Genomic DNA, 23,138 nt, shown 5'->3' with positions numbered 1-23,138 from the left:
CATTCATTTTATTAAAAAATATCATACAGTATATCCTACGTTGTAAAACCTATTTCGAACTGTTGGTTCTCAAAATAGTATTTAAATTCTCAAATGAATAAATAAATAAGTATATTAATTTAATTGGTTCAAATTAAATAAAATTCTTGACTTAACTTAATCCCCTTACCTGATTCCTTCAAAAAGTCCACTAGCACCCCAGCCTATGGCCCAGGCGTTGAAAAACCCCTAAAATCCGGAAATTCAAATTTCACCATATTATCCATCATAATTTTTAGAGTAACTTTCCCTAAAATTTCCCTAAATTCTAAATGCCCTAAATAGCCCAATAAAATCCTAAATTATCAAACTTACCCCCGATTTAGGATTGGTACCCCAGAGCTCCAATTCGAAAACTCGCTCTAGTTAGGTTGTAGAGAATCTCCCCACGAGTCTCCTGAAAATTTTCGTTCATTAATGGGGCTTATAATTTAAGAGAAATTGAGGTAATTTTGAGATTTGACCTTACCCCGGGAGATATGCCTACGTCGCTCCTACGACATATCCGCTCCAGAAGAAATGTCGGTGGCGGCGAGTAGAGTCCAACGGTATTTTTGAAATTTTGATTGGCCAAATAACGGAGACGGAATGAAGGAGAGTGGGAGAGAGGGAACGAGGAGCTGCGTGAACTGAGAAAGAAACAAAGAAGAAGAAGAAGAAGAAGAAGAAGAAGAAGAAGAAGAAGAAATAATATAAAAAAAAACAATCAGTTTCCTAATCCTTCAGGAAACTGATATATATATATATATATATTATATTATATTATATTATTTAATTAATAATAATATATTAATTAATTAATATTATTTTATTATTATTATTTTTAATTAATTTAAATTTTATTTTTATTTTTATTTTTTTTATTACTACATTCTCCCATCCTTACAAAAATTTCGTCCTCCAAATTTGTTTACTATTACCAATTATCTCCTTAATTCACGATCCTTGTCTATAGAAGAGTCGGTAGCCACCCACATAGTGGCCCCGTCCCACGTTTATTAACTACCCACACTTATGGCGGAGGAATACTGTGGTTACAATACTACCTTTGGGAATTTTAATAATCACAACAAATTTTTTTTCCAAAGATTATTCATAACTAAAACTATACACAACTAACCACACAACTTACTTTAATCCCTCTATATACAACCATACCTTTACTCGTCTGGCACTAACCCTCGTTGAACAGTTATGGGTATGTAGTGACCCGAAAAATAATAGCATTTTAATAATAATAAAGAGGGAGAGAAAATTGATACAGAAACAAAAGGAGGCAGTAGACTTTGTCGACGAATATAAGGTTTCGTCCACGAAGGTTTAAAGGATTTCGTCAACGAATACAGGGTTTCGTCGACGAGAAAATACCGAGAAACGGTTCGGACTATTCTGAATTTTGTCGACAAATTTACTAAAAGACTCGTCGACGAGGTGACGTGTCTCGTCGACGAATCTGACCCTATAAGTAGGAAAAGCTAGGATTTTTAGCATAATTTCCGGCTTCTCTCTCTCTCTACGTCACTCTCTCCCTTCTCTCTTCGTTTTCGGCCCCGCCAAAAGCCGGATCGACGATCCGAAGCCACCATGACGCTCCCGACGAAGTTCTCTACAAATCTGCTTTAGTGGATCGTTGGGGAAACAAAGTTGGATTTCATCCCAAATTCAGGGTAAGGCCTTTTAGCCTATTTTCAGCCTTATGGCAGTTATAAGAAATGATGTAGGTGATGAAATACTGATATTTAGTTCTTGAAAATATTATTTTCAGAGTGTTTTGTAGGAGGCCATGCGGGTGTTAGGCTAGTATTTCATAAGGGGCTTTTTAATAATCAGGTAAAAGAAATATGCTATGTTAGGAACTTTTAAAATACTATACAGTTTATTTAATGATGAAAATTATGTATTACAGTATCATGTGGCTTTTGAATATGAATATAGTACGAATATAAGTTTTACAATATTTCAGTATCCTGATTTTACGATATTTTAGTACCATGATTTTATGGATTTTAGTACCATGATTTTATGAATCTCAGTACCATGATTACACGAATATCAATATTATGATTATACAGTTTCAGTATTATGATTATGCAGTTTCAGTGTTATGATTATACAATTCTCAGTATTACGACATATGAATTACAGTACAATTATGCAACATCATGGTTATTTCAGTACCTCAGAATCATGGTAAATCATATAGATATATATATATATATATATATATATATATATATATATATAGAAATATATTATATGATATCAGACCCTGTTGGACTTGCAGCTACAGAGCACGGTACCGTTGCTACAGATACTATGTTACTTTATGAGTGCAACCACCTATCTAGATAATACGTGGAAAGGTCGTTCACCTAGGCCCTTGAAGAGGTTAGGCTCCCTATCCAGATATGGGTTGAGGTGGGCAGATCGACTTATGGAGTATAGTGATTTATTCCTGGTTGGCTAGCTAGGGTAAATCCAGCCTACGGGCCACACAACCCTTTCATGAGGGGGTAAGTCATGACACACAGATAGCCACAGGGAACACTTTCAGTTATTATTACGTATGTATAGATTTGTAGAAACAGGGAACATACTTACTTATACTAGAAGTATTTTGAATAATAAACTCCAATACTGTCATGTTAAGCAATAGGGACAGGGGTGGTGAATGTTATTACTTATACCGTACTTACATATTCAGTTATACATGTTTACATGAAAACAGATTCCATGATATATAGTAGCTCATTTGCCACACACTAGCAATAGCATATTTCTTCTTACTGAACGTTGGCTCATCCCAGTATTGAATTATTTTTCAGGTGATCCAGGTAGGCAAGCAGATCAAGCTCGCAGGTAGAAAGGCTTCTGTGGTGCCCTGTCAGAGAGTGAGTACATTTTTGGGAATGATTTTGTATACCCTAGCTAGTTGAGGGTGCTTTGGGAACAGAGATATGTGTGTATTTTTGGGAAACATGTAGCACTCTGGTATTGTGTGGTATGGTATTGTATATATTTACATATGGATATGTTTATTCAGTTTCTGCTTCTTACTGCTTAGGTTAATGAATGGGTTTACCCCCCCCAGTATGGTATTAGAGTATGTAAAGTATATATATATCAGTTTATTAAGCAGGTCGTTACAGGGTACTTCTGGCATATTTTTGTTTCTAACTCCCAAGAAGCCTCCTCAACTGCATGATTTCACCACAGCACCTTCACTAATGGAATATCCTTAGTACGTAGTTCCTATATTTTCCGATCCAAAATCTGAACTGGTACCTCCTCGTGTGCCAGAGTATCCCTGATCTCCAACAATTCGTAACTAATCACATGCGAGGGGTGTGGAACGTACCTCCTCAACATGGACACGTGAAACACGTCGTGTATCCTAGACAGCGCTGGGGGTAGTGCTATCCTATACGCCGCCAAACCAATCCTCTCCATAATCTCAAACAGTCCAATGTATCTAGGGCTCAGCTTGCCCTTTTTTCCATACCTCATCACTCCCTTCATCGGAGCAATCCTCAAGAAAATCATATCACCTACTTCAAATTCTAGTTCCCGTCGGCGAGTATCCGCATAACTCTTCTGCCGACTCTGGGCTGCCCTGATCCTTTCCCTGATAAGTTCGACCTTTGCAGAGGCTTGCTGAACAAGCTCTGGTCCCAAAATCTGCCGCTCGCCTACTTCATCCTAGTACAACAGAGATCTGCACTGGAGACTATACAAAGCCTCATATGGTGCCATTCCAATGCTAGCTTGGTGACTGTTATTGTATGCAAACTCGACCAACGGTAGATATCGGATCCAACTGCCCCCAAAATCTAACACCTATGCCCGTAGCATATCCTCAAGAATCTGAATGGTTCGTTCAGACTGTCCATTCGTCTGAGGGTGAAATGCAGTACTAAAAGTGAGTTGAGAACCCAACACTCCCTACAAACTCTTCCAGAAACGGGAAGTAAACCCCGGATCCCGATCTGAAACGATGGACACGACCACGCCATGTATTCTAACTATCTCCTGAACATAGAGCTCTACCAGCTTATCCATAGAATAACTAGTTCTAACCGGAATGAAATGGGCAGTCTTCGTCAATTTGTCAACCACTACCCATATGGCATTCTGCCCTTGCAACGCTGAAGGCAATCCTGATACAAAGTCTATCGAGATATGCTCCCACTTCCATGTAGGGATGTCCAGTGGTTGAAGTGGTCCTGCTGGCCTCTAGTGTTCTACCTTCACCTGCTGACATGTCAAGCACTGTCGCACAAATGTAGCAATTTTCCTCTTCATGTTACTCCACCAGAATGTTTCATGCAAGTCTCTATACATCTTCGTGCTACCTAGGTGAACGGTATAGAGAGAACGGTGAGCTTCCCCCAGAATCGTCCTCTTTATCTCTGCATCGTCTGGCACACACAATCAAGTGTGAAATCTGAGAACTCCATCCTCAACAACATTAAAGTCTGTGTGCTGCTCATCCTTTATCTTCTCTACAACCTCCATCAACTCTGCATCTTTCAACTGAGCTGTTATGATTCTTTCCCGTAAAGTCGGTTGAACCACCAGACTTGAAATGAGCGCCTGATGATTCCCTTCTACTAATTCTACACCCAACCTCTCCAAGTCCATCACGATATGATGAGAAGCCACAACTGCTGAGGCTTACATACCTCTAGATTTTGGCTCAATGCATCGACTACCACGTTCGCTTTCCTGGGTAATAGCTAATGGTGCAATCGTAATCCTTTATCAACTTGAGCCATCTGCGCTGCCTCATATTCAACTCCTTCTAGGTGAAGAAGTACTTGAGGCTCTTATTGTCAATAAAGATCTCGCATCTTACACCATAAAGGTAGTGTCTCCAGATCTTCAATGCAAACACCACCGCTACAAGCTCCAAGTCGTGCGTAGGATAGTTCTTTTCGTACTCTTTCAGCCGATGAGACGCATATGCAATGACTTTCCCCTGCTGCATTAGAACACAACCAAGTCCCTTTTGTGATGCGTCACTATAAATTACAAACCCACCCTCACCTAATGAAAGGGTTAACACTGGGGCAGTGACTAGACGATGCTCTAATTCCTGAAAGCTCTGCTCACATTCGTCGGTCCAATCAAACTTCACATTCTTTCTCGTGAGTTGTGTCGAAGACCCTGATAATCTGGAGAACCCCTCAACAAATCGGCAGTAGTATCCGGCAAGACCTAAAAAACTTTTAACTTCCTGCACGTTCTTCAGCCTTGCCCAGCCAACTACAACCTCCACTTTGCTCGGATCCACTGAAATCCCTTCCTTGGATACCACATGACCCATAAATGCAACCTACTCTAGCCAGAATTCACATTTCTTAAGTTTAGCAAATAACTTTTTTTCCCTGAGCAGCTGAAGTACTAGTCTCAGATGAGCTTCATGCTCCTCAAGGCTCCTCGAGTAAACCAAAATATCATTTATGAACACAATAACAAACTGGTCTAAGTACTCATGGAATACCTCATTCATCAAATCCATAAATACCGCTGGAACATTCGTCAACCCGAACGACATAACCAAGAACTCGTAATGGCCGTACCGAGTTCGAAAGGCAGTCTTCGATACATCATCTGATCTAACCTTCACCCGATGATATCCAGATCGTAGATCAATTTTAGAGAAAATATGCGTACCCTGAAACTAATCAAATAGGTTGTCAATTCGGGGTAATGGATACTTGTTCTTCACCATTACTTTATTAATCTCTCGGTAGTCGATGCACATCCTCATCGACCCGTCCTTCTTCTTCACAAACAACACCGGTGCACCCCATGGCGATACACTCGATCTGATAAACCCCCCGTCTAGAAGCTCCTTTAGTTGCTCCTTTAGCTTCTTTAGTTCAGCTGGAGCCATTCTGTATGGGCTTTTAGAGATTGGTGTTGTCCCTAGAATCAACTCTATTGTAAATTCCATCTCCCAATCATGAAGCAACCCCGGTAAATCTTCTGAAAAAAAATATCAGAGAACTCCCTTATCACTGGGATATTTTCCAACTTGAGTTCCTCCTTCAGCGCTTCCTTCACCATTGCAAGGTAACCCTGACATTCCCCCAAAAGTAACCTCTTTGCCTAGATAGCCAAAAGGATCTATGGTGCCGAACGCACACACGACCCAACAAATTCAAACTCCTGCTCCCCAAGAGGTATGAATACCACCTCCTTCCTGCGATAGTCAATGCTCGCGTAGCTGGATGCTAGCCAGTCCATGCCTTTAATAATGTCAAAACCATGCATATCAAGGACTGTCAAACTAGCAGGCAGCACTCTCCCCTGAATCTCTACTGGATAATCCCTGATCTCCCTGCTACATATTAACACTGACCCTATCGATGTGCTCACTCCTAACTCAGTCTCCAACAATTGAGCCTCTAACCCACATAGTTTAACAAATCCCCGAGACACAAACGAGTGGGTTGCACCTGAATCAAATAATATAACGGCACTATCTGACAGTGTGTAAATAGAATATAACCTGACTTAGAAATTTCACCTTTAACATAATTAATGCAAATATGGAATAATGAAATTGATATAATATATAGGTTCTAATTTAATAATTCATACTCCAATTCTATCACAAACCCTTGAGGTAAAAATTTCCATCCCAACATTAACTTCACACATATACCCACTCATCCTAACATTCCAACCCAAATTTTCGGAGTTCAAGTCCCTCAACCTAGATATGAAACCATCGATTGATTTACCATGGTTTTTTGAAACTCGCGACTAATTTAGAAAATCACAGAAGTCCGTCAATAAATTTTTGCCTCCAAGCTTCCAGACCAAAACCCATCTTAACCTACCCAATCCTATCCCTATCTTATCTCAACCTATACTCTGATAATTATCAATCCTCAAAGTTTGCAGAACCTAACAAACTTAGGCTCTGATACCACTTGTAACGACCCCGACCCGCCACGTGGGCCCGAAATGCTACTTTAGTGACGTCAGTGTACTTGATACCTTATTCATCAAATATAAAACACACAAACGCAGCGGAAATAAAATATAAAATCCTTAAATTACATTACCAGAGTTTTAAATATTTTTATACATAAAAGTATCTATTTTCATATAACAACATCCCATAAAACTAAACAATATTAAAATCTTTATCTACACACTACCTACATAAATTTACACCACTAGCCCGGCTCCTCTAGCCCGCTAGACCCGATCTCTAGGATTCCCTGAAAAGACAGTTTGTAAAGTAGGGGTGAGGCACAGTTCAGTAAGGGAAAGACTAAGTTAATGTTAGTGTGTGGCCAGTATGCATTTAGTGTACAGAAAATAACCAGTTCACCAAGCAGTTAAACACATTTATGAAAACATTCTTATTTCACACTCACACACACAATTAGCCGAGGATAGGGAAGATTACCCGCCCATACAAGTAGCTTCCCTCTGCTCTAGTACCATTACTGCTACCAAGGGCACTCACCTTTCTCAGTAAGCCATCGAAATTATCTTATTAATTAACTATATTCACATAAATTAACAGATATGCATATAAGACACTTCCTGTGACAAACACGCCATTTACATCCCTATGGCACGGGTTATGCGGCCCGAAGGCTGGACTAATGTTCTGGGGGATCCACCCAGACAGTAGTCATCCATACTCTCTGCTAACATACTCCGCGGGTACACGCGGCTACAACTGCTGGTCCAATTGCCCTCACCCAAGGGTGCATTCTCCTCACGTAAGCAAATTGGACAAGGTCACCCTATACCTCTCAGCACAGGTGTGGGCGCACACGGCCACATAGCAATTCTCTAGCAATGGTACCGTGCTCACACTACACTGGTTCCCAGGGTTCCTAAAGCATATCATGTAATTTAAATAATAGAAAATATCATTTAATACATTAATTCACATATATTTCCTGTTATTCCAAAAACCCAGCCCCCGGCCAAAAACACAATCCGGCATATAGCCATCAATTAAAACTCGGCCCTCGGTCGTCAAATAATAATCCTGGCCCTTGGCCAATCAAATAATACCCGACCACTAGCTGTTAGTTCAAATCCCTACATTTCATAAATAGTTCCAGTATTTTCACAAGCATTTCTAGTATTTTTCACAACAATTCCAGTATTTCAAAATCTCAAATCCAGATATATAATAATCCATACAAATTAAATCATCTTCCACACAATTTTCCATATTCTAACATATATATATAAATAAACAAGCTTTCAACCGTTCATTTTATTCAAAAATATCATACCGTATATCCTACGTTTGTAAAACCCATTTCGAACGGTTGGTTTTCAAAATAGTATTTAAATTCTCAAATGAATAAATAAATAAATATATTAATTTAATAGGTTCAAATTAAATAAAATTCTTGATTTAACTTAATCCCTTTACTTGATTCCTACAAAAAGTCCGCTAACACCCCAGCCTACGCCCCAGGCATTTAAAACCCCTGAAATCCTGAAATTCAAATTTCACCAAATTATCCCTCATAATTTCTAGAGTAACTTTTCCTAAAATTTCCCTAAGTTCTGAATGCCCTAAATAGCCCAATAAAATCCTAAATTCTCAAACTTACCCCCGATTTAGGATTGGTATTCCGAAACTCCAATTCGAAAACACACTCCGGCTAGATTTTAGAGAATCTCCCCACGAGTCTCCTGGAAATTTCCATTCGTTAATGGGGCTTATAATTTAAGAGAAATTGAGGTAAGTTTGAGATTTGACCTTGCCCCAAGAGATATGTCTACGCTGCTCCTACGACATATCCGCTCCAGTAGAAATGTCGATGGCGGCAAGCAGAGTCCAACGGTATTTTTGGATTTTTGATTGGCCAAATAACGGAGACGGAATGAAGGAGAGTGGGAAAGAAGGAATGAGGAGCTGCGTGAACTGAGAAAGAAACAAAGAAGAAGAAGAAGAAGAAGAAGAAGAAATAATATTAAAAAAAAACAATCAGTTTCCTAATCCTTCAAGAAACTGATATATATATATATATATATATATATAAAATATAATATAATATAATATAATAGTATATTATTTAATTAATAATAATTAATTAATTAATAATATTATTTTTTATTTTTTATTAATTTTAATTTTAATTTTATTTTATTTTATTTTATTTTTTTGGATTACTACAACCAATGTGAGCCACCTTGATCTTTTAGCAAAATAATTTAAGTCAATGCTACGAGACTCTGATACTAATTGTTAGTTTTGGTGTACTCCCAAGAGGAGGGGTGAATTGGGTATTTAAAATTTATTCTTAGGTTTAGCTAATCCAACAACAGTATTTCACAACCTAGGATTCTTCTATATACATATATACCCAAATGCGCAGATAAATGTAAGATATAGAAATTAAATCATACGTAGCATTCACATTATAACATACATGTGCAGGAATATAAACTACGGAAATATAAACAGTGCACACACGATATGTTATCGAGGTTCGGCCAACTGTGCCTACGTCCCCGCCTCTAGCTCGCAAGCCCGAGGATTCCACTAATGCTCACTTAATGGGTGGAGCGGCACCGGTTACAACTAGGTCAATTAATGGGCCTGACCTCAACCAACACGCCTTACCAGGATGTCGCACCTAGCTTTCCTAACCGTTCTAAGTTAGTCTGGGACTATTTTCCAGGACTAATCTCCCTCTTCACGCCCACGCCTGGAATACAACAAATGATATGGAATTTTTTTGTACATAGAAATGTGCTTCTCAACTCAGCAGGTATGTACTACAATACGCACAATATAATCAATGCACCTCAATGATGTATGAACTATAAGCTCGGTGCTCTATGTGTGCAACCAACACTTAGTATAGTGATTATCTCAAGTCAAGCACATAAGTGTTTATACAAGATAATCTTTGAAACTAGGCAATGATAAACTCTCAATCTTAGTTTAGGGTTTCAAAGATTCAAACTAATAGAAATCGAGAATATATCCAAAACAATTTTCTCAATAACAATGCACAATGAGATATTCAAATCTGAGCTTGTAAAATATTTTTGCACAAAAAAAATTATAAGTCCTAATGAGTCTTGCAATGACAATGCAAAGACCCACTTAGCTATAAGAGTTTTCCCACACAAAGATTTATCAAATAAAATTGGGGGGAAAATCAAGCTAAACCCTTAATATGAAAATCACAAGCAAAGCAAGTGAGGATTTCTCAGCAATTTAAAAATGATTAATAAAACACTCACAAAGTAGGATTTCTGAAAGGAATGAAGGCATTTGAGTGTTATGGACTTAGTAGGAGAAAATAGGATTTGGAATTTTTTAGAGAATTTTTGCTTAATCCTATTTGCTAATCTTTTCTTAATTTTACAAATGAAGAGATATATATAGACATAGGCAAAATTATGACCGTTGGGGACACCAAGGGTATTATTAAATTTTAAAAAAAAACCATTAAGAAAATTAATCCTGTTTACTTAATTTTACCCATGGTAAAAATAATGTTCAACCCGAGAGCACTGGTCGATTGAACGTGAGGTTCGGTTGACCAAGTAACCAAGTTTGGTCAACCAAGAGAAATTTGAACTGAGAGTTCGGTCAACCGGACTAAGTGTCCCAAGGGCGATTTTTCATCTAGTGCGGTTTGGTCGGCTAAGTGATTTTGAACTATGAAGTTCGGTCAACCAAGATGTTGTGGCATCTCCCGAGGACTTTCGGTCGACCAGGGCGTTGAAGTACTTTCCTGGTTAGTCAACTGAAAGGTCAAAGTGTTGATGAGGGGAAGTTCGTTAGATCAGCATAATTGAACTAGTCTTGTTCGATCGACCGAGCCATGGTCAAACTGTTGACCTGGTGACCGATTCGATCCACTGACAGATTTACACTAGTACAGTCAACCGAACATGCATTTTTAATGCATTTCGCTTCTATTTCCTTATGCAATCACCCTATCCATATAAGCATATATGTTTATTCATGCATGTGGATCCTGTGGTCATTTTAGGTCTTTTTTAGGATACCAAAAAAATCCAGCGTCGGTCGGCCGAAGTCTTGTCTAAGGTCCTTTGATTTTCAAGTGATATGTAGGGACCTAAAGTCATTCTAAGGTCTGTGAGCTTTTAGTTCCTACATGCATGATATGCATTAAATATTACAGACCTTTTTATTTTAATTACTATTACAGACCTGAATTGAATAATAATGAAATACAATAAAAATGATCTTCAGGGTCTTCATGGTTTATTTCATGTATCATCAGTGTATCTGCTAATATAAACGTGCACATGAACTCGATAGCCACTAAATACTTGAGTATTTATCATTATCAAAACCGGGATATGACCCATAGGGTCAACAATCTCCCCATTTTTTATGATGACAAATACTTGCCTACTTCTTCCCCTTTTAACGACGGCAAAAAAGGTCTAAATAAACATTTAAGTATATAGGCAAATAATCATTTGAATACAAGATATGTTTGGGAAATTTTTTTTAGAAAATTTGGCAGCATGCCGTTTGAAAATAGAACATATTTTCCCAAAAATACCTGTGTACAAGTAACCTAATTGAGTAATATATTGACAATATATCCACAACTACTTACTCAAACAGTGCAGTATTCTCAACACATAAAATAGAGGTATAACTTTTAGTCATTCAAGAAATATAATAGCCATACAATGCAAAAAGAATGACAAAGATAACCTCAGTAATTAAGCACACAAACAATATAAATTGTCATTTAAATGATTTAAATGACATGAAAACAAGGTTAGGCCATAAGCATACACAAACCATTTGCAATTGAAACATATCATAAGACCCATGGAAGATTTGAGTTAAAGGTACACGGCATATGATACCAAAAAGGAGGTTTGAGTATAAAAAGAGTCTAACAAGTTTGCATGTATTTTCATATGAAATTACCGAACCAGTTATGCAATAAAAAAACGTATAGTATATAATGATAGTAAGGCAAGAGATAAAAAGTTTTTGTTTTGGAAGGAATTCTTGCCAAAATTTTATATATATATCCCCTTTTGCGATGTTGTCAAGAGATACACAGGGTGTGCTTGTTAAAAAAAATTTTACTTTAAAGCAAGCAAGCACAAATTTTCTGGTTTGTCAATTAAGCACATACCAAAATATAACCAGAAAACCACAACCATAATGATCCCAAAAATTTAACAATCATATGCAAGATCATATGGCAAGTACAAACAACTGTGGCAATATAAACAAAGATTTTCAACAATATCATTTCAGTTAAGCACATGCCACACTCAATTCAAAACAGATCTAAGCTAAAAGGTGTTGGTGAGCATAACATGATAAACATTTTAATTTAAGATGCTCCCCTTATCAATTTGAATTCTAACTTAGATGCAACAAACTGCTTATACTAAATGGAGAATTATTTCATTATGCCTAGTAGTATAAGCCATCAATCTAAATCTTTAAAATCAACTATACTGAGTATTTGTCAATTACATCTATCACCTGATTATTTTAGTTGTTCCTATAGACCATAGATGCATCAGAGAATATATATTAAGGCATGCAATAATGTTCATGACCCAAGAACATTCCATATCAAATCATAGAACCTCAAGTGTTGGATATAATGTTCAAGGATTTCAGAAGAGCCTCAATATTTCAGTAGACGAAAGTGATGCATATAAATCATTTATGTTCTTCCTAAAGGATGGATCGGAGCCTTTCTAAACGATTGATGATTATACTAGGATGAAGTTTAATTTTCTATTTGAGTTTTCACTCATCCTTTCAAAAAATATTTTAACGTAAATTTTATTATAATCATCTTAAACACAAGGTTTTGGTTTGGAAAAATTCCTGTCAAAATTTTGGCAGCATGTCGTCTGTAAATCAGACATTTCTCAAATTTTCATGCACCAAAACCTAATAGATTCAAGCAACCAGTTCAAAATAATTCAAGTTGAGCTTGCGAGAACCTATATCCACTACCAATATGCAATACTCATCAACTGCATCTGCCATGCAGGAGACATTTTAGACTAAGCATGCAATCAGGTAACAATCAATAATTCATAAAATGTAATCTATCCATCAAAGAATATAAATAGTAGAGAACAGAGGATAGATATGAGTTCAGTGCAATGCTGTAATTCATAAAAGCATATGGGCATAGGTATTATAAGATAATAAGAGCATTTAATTTTTATAGTCATGAAAGAGTAATGCTCCCCCTGAGTTATGCACACAACCAAATCATGCCTTTTCTATTTTTCAAATTATTTAGCCAAGTGTTTTAAGATTTTCAATAATTATATCTTGGCAATAGATGCATAGGCTTTAAAGGACCCAAGGAGTCACAATCAATATTCCTTCAATGAATAAAGCCTATAACTGCCTCTTTTCTTACAATCTTCAAAATGTGAGAGGCACAAGTTCAAATGACATTAAACTTTAAGAATTGTGCATAGGTTTCTTAGAACTTTGCTATGTTGAAACCTAAACCAATCATGTTAGCCATTTAACTTAATTCACGAAGATGAAGCTCTAAATAATTTTATGTTAATGTTTGAGAGCTTATGAAGCTAGCAAGGATAAATACTCTTAAAGATTAAATTATTAATATGTTTAGAAGAGTATTTTGAAGAAGCATGACATAATTTAAAAATGTTTTCGTGCTAGTAAATATGTCCAACTCATCTTGCCAAGAGCATTTAGGAGTATACAAATTTCATGAACAATGCCCTTTGAACGATAGAAAGTATCCTTTAGACATGATTATAATTGTGAGCAAGGATATGAACCAGGGGATAGGAAGACTCTTTGCCAAATATGATCGTGAAAGGACAAAGAATTCCTATGAAGGAGAAAGCTTCTATATAAATCAAAATTAGAGAATTTTTACATTTAACCCTCAAAGGGATTTTATTATTATAATTCGATGAACAGTTTGAATCCCTCCTAGGCTATTTCTAATTTGATTGAGAATGATGATTTTTAAGAAGCACACTATAGATATGGAATTTTGATAAACAGTGCTTATACCAAGAGTTGTGACTCTAACTTGTTCAAGACTTTTAAGTTCAAGGATGGGTTTAGGATTATGTGATATATAGTGTGAGATGGATTCCCTAAACCACAAGCTTGTGCAATGGACAATATATGCTTAACTTAAGAATTGTACATTCAAGTATGGATTAAGCATTTGAAATTTATTACCTGGCAAAGATGCCATGTCCATTTGGAAGTGGATTTCATTTCAGCAAACTGCCAAAGTTTTCATATTTTCACTAATTATTGTGATATATATGCATTAAGTTCGAATTGGATATATTACAAGTATTTCCACACTAACGTTATTTTCTAAAGATTCTTGGTAAAATGATATTATATAGTGAAAGCATATACCAAGATTTGATATTTTAAGCAAAGACCACTTCCTAGCCTTTTGGTCATCACTACCCCTAAACCTAGAACTAAGGGAAGATTGAAATATTTATGTAATTGCTATGGGAACCCGATCTTCCTTAGATCCTACAGAGTTTGCCTTGCTAATTATCCATGTCATTTCTTTGTATAAGCCCCCGACACCTCCAGCTAAACAATTAAACCCGATGTGCCATTTTCTTTTATGTTGTAAGTAAGTTTTGAATTTTCGTGAAAGGTTATGCTTACTAATCTTATGTTTTATCGATGAGGCATAAAAGTTTGTATGGGATTTATTAAGTGACTTTTTGAAAAGATTTTTTTTTTAAGACTTGAGGGTTTATCATCTCCCATTTCTTCCTCCTGGAAAATTATTTTCAAATTTTCTTCATGTTTTTCTTCTCTAAGGTGGTATGAAAAGCTTTCAATTCTTTTAATTGTTTTACCACCTTTTTATTTTCATTTCTCATGAAGATTTTATGTTTAGGTATCCTACCTAGAAGCTTATATAGTTTAAATGAAGCCTTTTCTAATTTTCTATACATGGGCATGCTTTCATCAATCAATTCAGCACAAAATTCATCACAAAATTTAATACAATAATTGTTACTAGAATTAGTGCATGCATTATAATCAGCCAATATATCATAAGATTTAGCAGATGATTCATCACAAGTTATATCACAAAATTCTTCACAAGAATCATTGCATGAATTAACAACAGAACTATCATTATTTTCAATAGATGATTCAACATAAAATGTATCATAGAATTTAGCAAATGAATCATCTATAGAGGTTGAGATAAACTCATATACCTTATGTTTTGTTAGTGCAACTACCGCGTCATTTACCACTTCCTCAGTGGTGGTCTCATTCTCCCGGGATTCTCCATATTTCCTTTCAAGTTCATCCCAGATTTCCTGTGCACTCTTACATGCCACAATCTCAACAAAAATATTAGAATCTAAAGCACGGTATAATAACTCCATGGCATATGAATTCATATGCTATAAATTTATATCATTTTTATTACCTGGCATACAAACTCCATTCACAATCACCTGCCAGACCCTCCAGTTCATAGATTTTATGAAAACACTCATTCTAATTTTCTAGTGGGTGAAATTTTCACCACAAAATATAGGAGGGCAAGTAGGTGAATGTCCCTCACCAAATGGGGATACACCAATGTGAGCTATCTTGATCTTTTAGTAAAAACGTTTTAGTCAATGCTACGAGGCTCTGATACCAATTGTTAGCTTTGGTGTATTCCCAAGTGGGGGGTGAATTGGGTATTTAAAATTTATTCTTAGATTTAGCTAATCCAATAGCAGTATTTCACAACCTAGGATTTTTCTATATACACATATACCCAAATGCGCAGATAAATGAAAGATACAGAAATTAAATCATACGCAACATTCACACTATAACATATACGTACAGGAATATAAATTAAGAAAATATAAACAGTGCACACACGATATGTTATCGGGGTACGGCCAATTATGCCTACGTCCCCTCCTCTAGTTCGCAAGCTCGAGGATTCCACTAATGCTCACTTAACGGGTGGAGTGGCACCGGTTATAACTAAGTTAATTAACGGGGCTGACCTCAACCAAAACGCCTTACCAGGATGACGCACCAAGCTTTCCTAACCGGGTCTAAGCCAGTCCGGGACTATTCAACAGGGCTAGTCTCCCTCTTTAGGCCCACGCTTGGAATACAACAAATTATATGAAATATTTTTGTACACGAAAATGTGCTTCTCAACTAAGCAGGTATGTACTACAATATGCACAATATAATCAATGCACCTTTTTCATAAGCTCAGTGCTCTACGTGTGCAATCAACGCTTAGTATAGTGATTATCTCAAGTTAAGCACATAAGTGTTTATACAAGATAATCTTTGAAACTAGGCAATGAAAAACTCTCAATCTTAGTTTAGGGTTTCAAAGATTCAAACTAATAGAAATCTAGAATATCTTCAAAATAATTTTCTCAATAACAATGCACAATGAGATATTCAAATCTGAGCTTGTAAAATATTTTTGCACACAAAAAATTATAAGTCCTAATGAGTCTTGCAATGACAATGCAAAGACCCACTTAGCTATAAGATTTTTCCCACACAAAGATTTATCAAATAAAATTGGGGGGAAAATCAAGCTAAACCCTCAATATGAAAATCACACGCAAAGCAAGTGAGGATTTCTTAGCAATTTAAAAATGATTAATAAAACACTTACAAAGTAGGATTTCTCAAAGGAATGAAGGTATTTGAGTGTTATGGACTTAGTAGGAGAAAACATGATTTGGAATTTTTTAGAGAATTTTTGCTTAATCTTATTTGCTATTCTTTCCTTAATTTTACAAATAAGAGATATATATAGATACCAAAGGTATTATTAAATTTGTTTTAAAAACCATTAAGAAAATTAACCCTGTTTACTTAATTTTAACTATGGTAAAAATAATGTTCAACCCGAGAGCACCGGTCGACCGAACGTGAGGTTCAGTTGACCAAGTGACCAAGTTCGGTCAACCAAGCGAAATTTGAACTAAGAGTTTGGTCAACCAAACTAAGTGTCCCAAAGGCAATTTTTCATTCTAGTGCAGTTCGGTCGACCAAGACGTTATGGCATCTCCTGAGGACCTTCGGTCGACCAAGGCGTTGAAGTACTTTTCAAGTCGGTCGACTAAATGGTTAAAGTGTTGACTAGGGGAAGTTTGGTCGAACAGCATAAATGAACTAGTCTTGTTCGGTCGACCGAGCCATGGTCAAAATGTTGACCTGGTGACCGGTTTGGTCGACCGACAGATTTACACTATGAAAGTACGGTCGACCAAACATGCATTTAGTTTTCTTTGAGGACACCAAAAAAATTCGGCATTGGTCGACCGAAGTCTTATCTATGATCATTTGATTTTCAAGTGATGTGTAGGGACCTAGAGTCGTTCTAAGGTCTTTGAGCTTGTAGTTCCTACATGCATAATATGCATTAAATATTACAGACCTTTTTCTCATAATTACTATTATAGACCCTAATTGAATAATAATGAAATATAATAAAAATGATCTTCCGAGTCTTCATGCTTTACTTCATGTGCCATCAGTGTATCTGCTAATATAAACCTACACATGAACTAGGTAGCCATTAAATACTTGAGTATTTGTCATTATCAAAACCGGGATATAACCCATAGGGTCAACACTCTTACTCCTCTCGCAGGTATGGTGAGCAACCACATGTTGCCGGTGAGCTCATACCCCATGAGTTTCAGGGTAGTGGAGTTAAAGATGTTGGAGGACCTAACTTTCTTGATGGTTGCAAATGTAGTCTTGGTAACCCTATTCTTAACAAACAGCCTAGACAAAATGCCGCCATAGGGCAGTATGATCCTCTTTCCAACAATTTTAGCAAGCATCCAATGGAGGATCAATCTAGGAAGATCTAGTTTCTTTCTTGTAAACAGACACAACATATTAAAACAGTTGAGATAAGAAATGTGGTCACTATATCCTGACTTAGGCAGTATATTATATGAAATCAGGTGGTGTACCACCTTTGCCTCTAAAGTCAAAGATATATAGTTGGGAGTGTGTGCGAGCTCAACTACAGGATGCAGCATAATGAGATTCATGAAAGTGCTTACCGTGAAGTCCTGCTCGTTTATCCAGGTGGAGGAGGAATTGGGACAGACAAAGTTGCCACGCTAGATATCAAATGTAGAGACCTGAACAAATTATAATAATTAAATAATAAAGGAAAGGAGAGAGAAAGATAAATTGTAATTAGACAATTCAAACAGGGGTCTCGTCGACGAAGACAACACGTTCGTTGACGAATACACTTGATGAGATCATCGATGGGGACACATATCTTGTCGACGAGAAGTTATCAAGAGGCTATTTTTAACTCTAAATTTCGTCGACGAGGAATAAGAATTCGTCGATGAACTTCCTTCGTGGCCTCGTCGACCAAGTGACATGGCTCATCGACGAGTGCAGGTGTATAAATAGCCTAAACTCGATTTTTCCTGCAGAAATCACGCAAAGAATCTCTCCCTCTCTCTCTCTCTCTCTCTCTCTCTCTCTCTCTCTCTCTTTCTCTCTCTCTCTCTCTCTCTCTCTCTCTCTCTCTCTTTATCTTTCTCTATCTCTCTTTTATTCATCCCCTCTGCCTTCTCTCTAAGATTTTGGGTCCATTCTTCATTGGATCGACAATCTGAAGCCACCACGCTACTCCTGGGAAAGTTCTCTTCAAGTCTGCTGGAGTAGATCGTTGGTGGGGCTAACTTAGACTCCATTCCAAGTTAAGGGTAAGGCCTTTTATTTAGTATTTGACTTTCCTACTGTTCTAGAATATGTAGTACTTGAAAAAATACTGAAGTTTTGTTTAGGGAGATGTTGTTTTCAGGGTGTTGAACGGGGAACCTTGCGGGTGTAGGACTAGTCATTGTAGGGGCTTTTAAGTAGTCAGGTAAGGGAGTAAACTAAAGTAGTAATTTTTCATGAAAATCATTATTATTTAACAACAGATTAATTTTCAGAAAGCATGTATTATATATAAGTATATTTGTGAAAATGTATATTTGGGAAAATACTGCTGTTACACAGGAATATATATTTTTAAGTATGAAATCTCATTTCTATCTCTCCAGCTCTCACTCCTCCACAACCACCTCTCTCTCTCTCTCTAAAATTTCTTAGTGAATATTCGGTCGATCGAAAAATGGAAGGTACTGTTGGATTCCTAACTTTGCCATCGACATTTCTATCGGAGCGGATTTGTCGTGGAAGCGGCGTAGGCATTACTCTTGGGGAAAGGTAAACCCTCACTTTTTACTCAATTTCTCCTTAGATCTTCAGCTAAATCGATGATCGGGCACCACCACGAGGTCCTAGTTGTGATCGTCGTCATTTTGACTAGAGTAAATTTTCAATTTGGGTTTCCTAGGCACCACTCCAAAGCGAGAGTGAGATTTGGGGAATTAAGTAAATTTATTATATTTGAGAGTATAATTATTTATTTGGAATTTATGGGCTTAGGAAATGTTAAAGTAGTATTTTATTTAGGATTGATTTAATGGAACTAGGATTTTTAATTCAGGGTTTGGGTGAGCGTTGCGGGTATCTTTTCGAGGTCCCTGTTGGCGTAGTTTAAGAAACCAGGTAAGGGGGAATATATATTAAACTAGATTTTTATGAATTAATTAGAAAATAAAATATGTTATGAATATATGTGTATGTATTTTTGTATGGGTTTCAATTGCCAACCGTTTAAATTCGTTTTCTGAGCCTAGGACTGTTTATTTAGATACGTATATGTGAAAATGAACTGATGTAAGTGAATGATATTTTCAAGATAACAATGTAAAAAGGAAAGGTATATTTTTAGTATATAAATGTTAAATGTGGGTTGACTTATTTTACAAGAAATATATATATAAATTTTACTATTAAATAGTGTGGCATGAGCAAAATAGAATTCTGTGTGGAATTATGTTATATGCATGAGATGCAAGATATAATGAAAATGAACTGAGTATGAAAACTGTAACGACCCAAAAATTAAACCATATATATATATATAAGTTACTCTAATACCCTTGTAATACCTGCTATAACATCTCAGACCCCAGATAGGCACTGAGGTATCCCTGTACACAAAATGACAAACTCCTGTAATACCTGCTATAACATCTCAGGCCCTAGATGGGCACTGAGGTATCCATGTACACAAAATGACACACCTATGCAACGAAAAACATAAAGTCATACACCCATATTTATAATACCAGAATTCAGTGTTTCCAAACCATACATACATATTTACACATCACCCCAGTATCAACTACTCAAAAATACAATCCCCCCGAATACACTTACCCTATAAACAAGACAGTATAAAATATCTCTTTATCTGTGAGCCTGATCTGCTCGCCTAATTGGATCACCTGAAAAATGTTATCCTTGAAATGAGACAACGCTCAGTAAGAAGAAATATGCTATTACTAGTGTGTGGCAACTGAGCTACAAAAATACTATATTGATATACATTTGAAACTGTAACAACTGGTAAAACATCATAGAGTATAATTCACATCTATCCTAGTTTAAAATGTATCTGTGATATCTGTGTTTTCTACTTATTCATACTTCTAGTATCATAATATATACCTTCTGTAATTCTGTATACGTATAAATAACTATGTTCATACCCTGGAAAACTACACATCATGATTTAACCCCTCATGACAGGGTTGTGCGGTCCGTAGGCGGGACTTAACACTGGTTGGCCCACCAAGTAAGTCAACTGTACTCTATCAATCCTCAGCTCGGCCAATCTGCAACCTCTCCTAGGCACCGTAGCTGGTAACTACCTCGTCAAACTAGCCACCTCGACCTAGTCTTCTAGGGAGTCAGCAATCCCTCCAGGTACAGTTGACGGAAACCATCCACACATTATCTAAGATGCGTGGTTGCACTCTGATCTATACTAGCAACGGTACTGTGCTCTGCCAACTGCACATAACTTGATTCATCAAGGTCTGATACTGTATATACTATTTCTTTAGATATCCTACCGTTTTCATCATGATTCCAAAATAACCATAACACTATAAATCCGATCTAAAAATACTATAATATTTGAACTGAAATAACTGTAATACTTGAGTTATAATTTCTGACTGCATAAACTGAGTAATCTGAGTGTAATAGTTTTGAAATTCTAGAAATCATGGTATTTTGTAAATACTATAAAATATATTTGTGTGTGTATATATATTGCAAGTCATACTTCTGTAAAATCTATTAAAGCAAACTCCGATGCATATTTACTGTAAATCATAACATTCTGAAAACTATTTACATTCTGTACTATACTAATATTTACTTATGCCACACAATACCAAATAATACACATGCTCAAAAATCTATATAATTTATACTGTGTAAACAATTACTATAATTTACTAATAGAATTCTTGAATCTACTAGCATAACATATTTCCCTTACCTAACTGGCTGGGAGGTTTGCCTCCAATTCCACTCTCACACCCTCAGCGTACTATTCTCAAAATCCTGAAATAATACATATATACCAATTCCTCAGTAAATCACTAAATTCTCCAAAAGATCATCTCACTCATATTTCCTGAACCTGCATACCCATAATTTTCTAAACTATAACTTACCTGAACTCCTGGAAAACATCTGCTGGGGTCCTCAACCCATACCTACAAGGTCTCAAAAACACCCTAACCCTGAAAGCATAACATCCTAATTTTACTCCACAAAACACCAGTATACTCTCATATAATACAAAATTTGGACTTAAATAAGCCTGCTAATATTGAAAATACCTAAATAATCTACTTACCATGATTTTGGGATGGTGCCCAAGTTGCCCTAACCAACAATTTGTTCCAGCATACTTATAAAGAATCTCCCCAGGATCAATGTGGCGGCTTTTGCTTGTCGAAACGGGGCGAGAATCGTAGAGAGAAGTAGAGAGAACTGAGTTAGAGAGAGAAAAAAAGAGAGAAAATGAATTTCTCTCACTGAAACCTGAATTTGGCTATATACAGAGTGTTGTCCATGTGGACTCATCGACGAGCCATGACACCTCGTCGACGAGACCATGAAGGAAGTTCGTCGACGAAATTCAGGTCTTGAAATCAGTCCCTCGGTAAATTCTCATCAACGAGACACTCGTCCACGTCGACGAGCCCAAGAAGATTGTTTGTCGACGAAAGCTCTTCATTCATTGATGAGACCTTGCTGAGTGCCTTTAAAATTTCCTTTTCTTCCTCCTTTCTTTATTATTTAATTTCTATAATTAGCTGAGTTACTACAAAAACGAAATATGGAATATGCTGCATGTGAGTGTTAATGCAACTACGGAAATAAAAACAACTGAAAGATGCTGGACAAAAACAGTTGAAAGATGTTGGGTAGCAGACTAACGCATTTTTATGTGGATTAACACAAAATTAGCTGAAAGATGCTGGGACTAACACAAAAAAAAAAAAAAAAAAAAAGCTGAAAGATGCTGGATATATTATGAAATGAAATGAGAATGAGAATGAAATGGAAATGAATGAAATTGAAATGAAATGTGAAATGTGAATGATGTGAAATGGGAAAGAGCCACGTAAAGTGAAATGTTATGAAATGTCAAAGCTGAGAACATGAACAGATAATAATTACAGAATAATGACAGATAAAATAATGTATTATAGTAGTATCATTATTTATGCTTGTAGAATATATTACGTTTGGGCAGGGCAAACTCTTTGCCCGAGGGCTTGCTGAGTAAGGCGAGTGCCCTGGTTAGTATCAGGTGTAGTAGTAGACTATATAACGTACTAGGGCAGAAGGAAACTACTTGTATGGGCAGGTAGATTTCCCTATTCTCGGGAGCCTTCGTTGGTAAACCTTTGGATGAACTGTGTGAGTACGAGATTACTTCTTCACATGAGGGCTTACTAAGTAAGGTGAGTGCCCTGATATACTTCAGTTGTGACCTTTGGGTTGCCTAAAGTATCAGAGCAGAGGGGTGCTACTTGTATAGGCGGGTAATCACCCCTATCCTTAGGTTTTTCTTGTAGGTAAAATATCTTGCATATGATTGATTAGGTTCAGAAAATGATTTCAGAAA

The sequence above is a fragment of the Malania oleifera genome, chromosome 5, assembly GCF_029873635.1.
Source record: "Malania oleifera isolate guangnan ecotype guangnan chromosome 5, ASM2987363v1, whole genome shotgun sequence".
Classification (NCBI taxonomy): domain Eukaryota; kingdom Viridiplantae; phylum Streptophyta; class Magnoliopsida; order Santalales; family Ximeniaceae; genus Malania; species Malania oleifera.
The sequence above is the reverse complement of the archived record's forward strand: the minus strand, read 5'-3'. Positions refer to the sequence as shown.